We start from the raw sequence: 8,092 nt of genomic DNA, 5'->3' as shown, positions 1-8,092 counted from the left end.
TGTGGAAAAACGATAGACCATCGTGATAACCTGAATTAGGCACTCGTCTTGTATATAAGTACACGGTATGTTAGAAATCGTGCATATAGTCTTCCTGTGTGTGCGTGTGTGTGTGTTGTTGTTGTTTGACTGATCTTTGTTCCTGCATGCATATACCCGACACAGACTCTGGGCAGTAATCGCCACGCCATGTGTGGATCGCCCATGATCGTAAATACAATACAATACTATTCATCTCCTTTCCTGTTTTCGCTGGTCCGCCAGTCACCAGGCCCGTTCCGTACTCTCGATCGTAGCCATTCAGCCGTGTTGTCCTATACAACAACAGTCAGCAGCCTCGGATCGCGCCAGTCGGCCGCCAGAGAATCTATATTATTTATTTGCCGTACAGAATTGCAAGCGTTACAGTGTTTGCAGCCGGGTGTAATCAGTAGTTGACACATTTATGTTTTGTATCACAAAATTTAAAAATTCATTGAAATATATTCACTTTAATTTGCATACAGCTTTTGATTCTTGACGCAGATTGTTAGCCCTTGCTACATCAAACAGCCAACATCCATATTTCTATTTCCAGAGCTGCAGTGCCGGACACCGAAAGTACATTATGTTCTAATAATTCAATCCAAAGGCACATAGATTTCACGACAAACTTCTAGGTTCCAGAGCAAGTATTTTCTCGCCAGAAGCGCGCGATTTAATGCAGCTGGCGCGCTCACAATAACTAATATCGCGCTCGCCAAAACCTGCCGGTTACAGCCACTCACACCTTACTTCCAACCTCCGTCCCATTTATCATTTATTAGCATATCGAGACAGAATGAGACTACGACATAATCGTCAAATTACATAACACAAATTGCGGGACGTCATCGGAGAGCCCGTTAAAATACCAACCCCAATCTCGGCCAACACCGTTGGGACGGGGCGGGGGGGGGGGGGGGCGGGAAGGGCTTGAAGCTGGAAGACGTATCGGCGTATCCTTCATAGACACGGGTGTTTCGCAACGCTGGAGCGTCGAGCCGAATTCGTCTCAATCGCCGCACTAACACAGCAGCGCTGCGTAGCGCGCTGCAGTACGCTGCCGTGAAACAGGGCCCAGGAGTCGGATGGTCTCGGCGGCGGCGGCAGCGGTGACGGCGCTTGTCACCGTGGAGCCCTTGAACGACGCCGTCAGCTCGAGCACCGGCGACTAGTGACCTGTAACAGAGCGAGTCGCGTCTCGTCACGTCGTCACCTTTCAGTCGCGACGGCCGTTATATAAACAGTTACTGAGAACATCACGTACCAGCCACGGCGACCGTCACATTACAGTCACGGTGATCGTCACACAGCAGTCACGGCGACCGTCACAGGTCACGACGGTCATCAAATACCAGCCACGGCGAGTATGACTCATAGTCACAACGTCTTCTGTCGCACACTCAGTCATAATTACAGTAGGTACATTAGCCTGTGCATAAACATCTCATCCAAGAAGTCCAAGCCCGATTATTACCCGCGTGGGGCTGCGGTTTGGTGGCGTGCGGCGACCGGCCCGACGGTTCAACGCCGGTGCTTACAGCGGGTCGATCCTGACCAGTTCAACTGGCAGCTCACCGACACGGACTGGACACCTGTGTTAAAGCAGCAGAGACCTACGGAGAAGTGGGAGGAATTTCGCAGAATTTTCCTATCACAACTCGACACAGTGGCCCAGGCGTCCACAACTCGACACAGTGGTGACCAAGGCGCAGCTGCGCCCCCCCCCCCCCGGTTCACACAATTACTGACCTGGAGATAATGTGATGGTTTCTGGACAATGTGGCTTGATACTGGCCACCACACTCTACAACTTCCTGCCAGGTGACGTCCTTCAGCTGGATCGAACCGCTGTCTTCAGAACCGCCGACAGCAACGAGCCTGTTGAAAGATAACATGCTCAGAACTAAAAAACCACAAAGCATACAATGGAAACGACTAAGCTGGCCACAGGCACGGTACACAACGGCGGTCTTTTATGCTAAGAAAGTTCCATCGCCACAAAAGATTGCAAATGGCTATGTTATAAAAAGATATCACATATCTAGTCTGATAATGGATACCTGGCCGCACGTCATGTGGATGGCAGCATGGCTTGAGCTGTGTGCTTTGGCATTTCCATGGTGAGATTGGACCCCATGCATGGCGCTGGTGTTTCGTCTGCACGTGCATGTCTGCATCTACTGATCTGGGGTGGTCCAGTTTCCAAGATCTCTTGAGCGTGCTGGGCTACTAAGTTAATAGGTATATTACACTACGCATTCGCGATGGTCCACAGTGATAAAATTGTGGTAAATGGATTTTCTCCTCAGTCCTCTTCTTTTATTCCAACCCTTATTTCTCACTGCCGTTTGGCTGAGGCACCTTGAGGCTTGATGCAGAACGAGAATGCCCATGTCGTGTGGCACACCTTTGATGAGCGTCTGTCCCAGCCAGCATCTGTTAGCAGTGGCTAGGTGGCTGTGCATTAGCAGACCCCTCTGTCAAGCTGACTTGGCTCAGAAACTAGCAGGAGGTTGAGTGTGCATCCTACGATGGGTAGCTGCTCATCTATGTGGCTCTGTGACACAGGATCAGCCTGAGAGAGAAGAAAGCCAGTCAAGGCAGTAATGGGATGTTGTCAGACTGGCAAAATAGTAAGTACTATGCCACAAGTTAAAAATCAATTTAAAGTTTTGTTGGGTTGCCTTTCAAGTTTTGGCCCAAAAAGACTACAGAGTTGGAGGAATGATAGGAATTAGGGGGAGCTATTGGTATGGGCAAACACCCTGGTACAAGTCATTGGGGCTGAGCCCATCCAGTGAACAGGGCACCCTGTCCCTGACACTGCACCTGGCTCCGTGTATGCTCCTAGGGGAGCTTCCCACATGGGATGAAAGTGTCCGCCCAGCCCAGAACAGGGGGTTGAGGCATAGAGAAGGATTTCTGGTATTCATATAGCAGGCATCTCACATGCTGCCACCCATTTGTGAAGTCGCTAGACTCTCCAGTTCTTGAGACATTTACACAAAATTCGCTTTTAAATCTAATCAAATACCCACCTAGTCTAACAGAACAAAACATTATCTAACCTGACCTAACCTTACCTACTAAACTACAACCTACGGTTTATGGCAGGGATGCGGAGCCGTGGAAATTTCAGACGGCTCCGGCTCCGGCTCCGGCTCCGGAGAAAAAAATCGGCTCCGGCTCCGGCTCCGGCTCCGGGTGAAATGTTGTGGCGGCTCCGGCTCCGGCTCCGGCTCCGAGTAAAATGGTCCGGCTCCGGCGGCTCCGGCTCCGGCGGCTCCGGCTCCGACTCAGTACATCCCCTATGCAATCAATTAACCCTCGCATGTGTAGGGGGGAGGGGTCGGATGGACCCCCCCATGGCTTTTCGCGAATAACTCGCGTAAAAAGCGGCCGATCGCGACGAAACTTTCAGTACCCTCGCATTGATCAATTTGACACCTACCCTGAAAATTTCATGACCCTGACCCAAATGACCTTTGACCTGTGACCTCTTTTCCGAGACCATGTTTGGCCGGAATCGCGATTTCGCGTATGTCGGCTCGCACTAGCCGCGTGTTTGCAAGCTTTTCGTGGTTTCAAACGTTCAAACATGTGATTTGATGTTACTCCCGTGTGTGTCAAGGTCACCTGAAGGTCAGGTCAGGTCATTAACCTTTGGTGACCTCGGGTGACCTCGGGTCACTTTTTCGAGTTTTACATGTTTCTAGGCTAGTTTTTGGAGCTGAATTCGAATTTAGCAACCATTTGAACATTTACGAAGTAGTTTTGGTGACTTCGTAACATGTTACGAAGCTGTCAGAGGCGGTTGACACGTACTACGAATACCCGTCACGACGCCTACTGGTTGACCTGACCTGACCTGACCCGACCTGGTCTAAATGCTTCAAGACATCATCTGTGATCAAAACTAACACGATATTCGTGATCAGCACCCCAAAAAAAAAACCCTTAGCAGCCACACTTTACGACTTTCTAACAGGTCCCGATTTTCCCGACTTTGGGTCATTGACCTGACCTGGAAGGTCAACCAATGACCTAGGACCTTAAAATTGGATATCATCGGCTTCCTCTCGTGACGGGCAACACGCTCGTTTTTTTCCGCGAAGCTCTAGCTTGATCAGGGGCCAAACGGCAAGGGGGGTGGGTCCAACCGACCCCCCCCCCCCCCTACACATTAGAAGCTGGCAAACGCCGCACACATGCGAGGGTTAAATACAGGTGGAAGAAAAATTGGATTGGTTATACGCGTTACTCTTTGCCATGACCGGCTCACCGCGTCCCCGCGCAAACGCACCTCGGAGAGAACTGGCAGAACAAAGAACTAGGAAGCGATGGCATTGGAAACGCAGTCGCCGCGAATTGGAGTTCACTGAACCATCGTAAGCTGACACCAGTCTCGGCTGCATTGGGGGTGGGAGTGGGGGGGGGGGGGGGGGTGGGGGGAGGGGAAGAGACGGTGCTTGGAGTTGCAGTCCACTGCACTGGCTTCAAAACAATGGCCGTCACTTGATGACCGGTCCTCATGCTCTGGGGATGCCGTAGACGTGGGGGGGGAGGGAGGAGCAGACAAGAAGTTGATTACGTACTGTGGGATACTGGGGATATTCGGCTTTTTTCATTCACTTGATGGCCCATGACGTAAGTAAAGTACCATATGTTTTATTGCCTTGTACTGTCAAACCGAACTAGGTCAATTATTTTTTTCCTCTTCAAAAAATAAAAAAGGAGCCGGAGTCGCCCCCTTTTTTGGCGGCTCCGGCTCCGGCTCCGGCTCCGGGCTATATTGTTTCACGGCTCCGGCTCCGGCTCCGGCTCCGGGCAAAATATGCCGGCTCCGGCGGCTCCGGCTCCGACTCCGGCTCCGGCTCCGCATCCCTGGTTTATGGTAAAGCTGGCGTCACCGTCAGTTGGTAGGGTGTAGGGTATAGGTTAGTATGTTAATAGCCAATAGGTAAGGTTAGGTAAGGTTAGATTGTTTTTAAATTTCAGCTTCCTTTTATCTACACATTTACTGGCTAGCGCTGAAGGTGACTCCAGCTTTATTGACACCCCGTCAAGTTCGTCACCAGGGTGGTGTTTCACCGGTGATAGCAGCACGCTGCTATTCTGCTGACGTCACACTTGTGGTTGTGTTGGAGCAATGTGAGTGGGGCTTGTTGATGTCTCCATGGAAACCTAATTTGACACATGAAATAGCAGCGTGCTGCTATCACTATCACCAGTGAAACACCACCCAGGCCAAACTCGCACCACGCTACACTAAATCTGCACTGCACGAAGCCAAATCCGCAACGCACCGAACCCACACCAGCTGAACAGCCCCACGAGCCACAATGACAACATTTCGTCGAAATTGCCATGCTTCGTCAACTGGCCGTTGGGGTAGAGCATACTTGGTAGGATAATTACCACAACTACAAGACAAATCAATCAAAACATCAATTACCTTTGGCCTTGGCCTAGTTACCTTTTACCTATTTTGATTTGAATCTCAACTGAACCACAGAATTCAGAAAAGGATCTAAAACACAAAATCACCCAGCCTGACAGGCAAAATCTCAGGGAAAAAAAATAAGTTTTAAAAAGAAGGTACCAAACCAACACCTACCTTCCATTATTTATAGTCACAGTGCCTTCCATCTTTACCTAACAAAATCAAATCAAATAACAGACCCCAATAGAGTTCAGTGTAACAGACAAAACAAATAACATAACCGATGACAAAATACAAATTAAAACAAAGGTGTTCTCCATCAGCAAACGAAATGCCGTTCAACCAATCAAATGCAAAGACATGCGTCTGCTAGCGACAGAGGTATATTAGCAGCATTTACAGTACAGTGGACAAAGCACAACTGAGGGTGGTCTGCGGTTTTCAATACCGAAATTCGTAAATTTTCCAAGTTCATCTTGTTTTATGACTCATATCAAAAGATAGAGAATTCTTTTATGTTAATTATTAAGCTTGAACTAGACACCGACATTGTCTTGTTTTTTAGTAATATTCCATTAATTGTCATAGTGTTACCTTCAGCAGAATGGAAGATCATTCATTCTAGACCAAAAAATACACCTTACATCTTCGAAACTGCAATGAGATATGCGGACTTTTAAAGAAAATTGAATTCTCATTTTGATATAGACGTTTTAAGAGCATATGCTCAACAACTTTACCAAATACAGATGTTTTTGCTCAGGAGTAATCGGTTCCAAAAAATATAAGTTCGAGATTCATAAATACATTTCTAAAATTTCCCAAGATCATAGCGCTTCAACATTTTGATAGGTAGTAGCGTTAACAATTTTGTAATTTTTGGTAAATGTTTTAGACACCGACATAGTCTAGTTTTAGAAAAATATTACATTTAGTGGAACAGGGTGACCAAGGACACCAATGGCGGTGGTGCATTCAACATCAACTAAATGCAGTTTCCAATGCTTAAAAAGCAACAAAACTGACATAATCTGAAAGAAAATTTAATTTTGATATTTATTGACCATGATTGAAGCCCCACATCACTGAAATTACTCGACAATTCAGGGTAGAGCATTGGCAGGTCCGGTAGGCTGAACAGCTCAGAACCATGATAATTTCGAAATTGAATGAAAGAGTGTCGGCCTTTGATATTACTTTTTGTCCTTCAATTTTAATTTTTGATTGTGAAAAATTAATTTTGTCCATGAGTAAGCTTTGCGTTTTAAGATATATAATTTTTTAAATGGCGGAGATAGCCAACAATTTATTTTCGTTAATGCTTCACAGGTTCATACATGACGTGCTCTGTGATCATAAATCAAAAATATATATACAAATCGTAAAACTCATCGAAATTTGTTGCTTAGTTCTCTTTTTTAGACTTAAAAGGTCAGCTGAAAATAGTGGTCAAAATACCTTAGTGTTGTAATTTCGAACCGGTTTTGTTCTCTATATACCGTGCCTGTAGGGGTTCGTCCCGGATGCCTCGCTTTCCATGCTTGAAGCGCTTTACCCACTTCCAAATGGCAGTCGCCGGTGCATCATCGCCATAGGCTTCGCGCAGTTTCCGGTGGATTACAGTGGCCGATGTTTCGCCGAGTTTAACGTAAAATTCAGGAACTGAACGTTGCTTTCTTTAAAACATGGTGCATTCTATCACAACACCAAAGCAGAATAGACAAACAAAGGAAATTTGAAATGGCCAAGTCGTAAATAATTTTTCGCATTTTGACGTTTTTTTCATTTTTGCTCCACGACAACACTTAGGGAGATACGAGCGATTTTCTCGTATTTATTGAACCTCCTAGTATGTGGCATGTGCAAAGTTATTCTATGCTTACGTCTTTTACTTTATTTTATTTTTTTTTCACATTTTTTTCTGTACCTCAAAATAAAGTGCCCGAAATCCAAGGAGAAAAAGTAGGGGTAGGTATGTTTGCGAGATCTGCCAGTGTCGGCCCCGCCCCCTCACCTTTTTCATAATTTGACACCGCTGATTGAAATAGGTGCTGACATATATGTGTGCAATGTGCATGCCCCGGGACAGGCACACTTGGAACGCACAGTGGTACGAGTCGACGCTGGTTGTCGGATGTCGACACTCAATTGCTCCGGCCGGGCGCCAGTTGATCCTGGAACTAAATGATGTACAGCAAGTTACTCCAAGCGACTACTCCAATCGGACAAGGCTTGTGGATGTTAATGTATGAATAAATAATTAGACAGATAAATGAAGTTTACCTGGGCTCAGTCATGGAAACTCTGGTAGAGGTTCTATGAAGTATTGCACACTCTACAGGCAGCACATGGATGATTAATGGCTTGTATTCATAATAAAATCACACCACAAGCAGTACTATCTGTGAACTGACATCACACATTACAGATGCAGATCACAAAACACTGGGACTTAGAAGAGCTCCTCCACTGTGGCACATCGGAACCGGGCACACCGCTGGTGGCACCACCGCTGACTTGTCTGCCGCCCCCTGGTGCCCCGAAAACTGCACCCAACCCACAGATCAGAATCTTTTGAGGAATCATACCGCACAGAGCCCACATCACACTCCTGTAGGTGTCCCG

General features: G+C 47.0%; 1 long non-coding RNA gene across 2 annotated transcripts; it reads right to left on the bottom strand.

The window, feature by feature from the left end:
* Positions 1-381: 381 nt before the first annotated feature.
* LOC122372025 lies at positions 382-5,887 on the bottom strand. 2 transcript variants are annotated; one of them, XR_006254803.1, is made up of 4 exons: positions 5,642-5,887; positions 2,085-2,599; positions 1,774-1,902; positions 382-1,200 (listed from the first exon to the last, which is right to left on the bottom strand). It is a non-coding gene; the product is annotated as an uncharacterized LOC122372025 (long non-coding RNA). The 2 variants fall into 2 exon arrangements; XR_006254802.1 differs by lacking the exon at positions 5,642-5,887 and having other exon boundaries at positions 383-1,200; positions 2,085-3,122.
* Positions 5,888-8,092: the final 2,205 nt, after the last annotated feature.

Source organism: Amphibalanus amphitrite, unplaced genomic scaffold (assembly GCF_019059575.1).
Source record: "Amphibalanus amphitrite isolate SeventyFive unplaced genomic scaffold, NRLGWU_Aamphi_draft 001306F_arrow, whole genome shotgun sequence".
Lineage (NCBI taxonomy): Eukaryota > Metazoa > Arthropoda > Thecostraca > Balanomorpha > Balanidae > Amphibalanus > Amphibalanus amphitrite.
The sequence above is the reverse complement of the archived record's forward strand: the minus strand, read 5'-3'. Positions and strand labels throughout refer to the sequence as shown.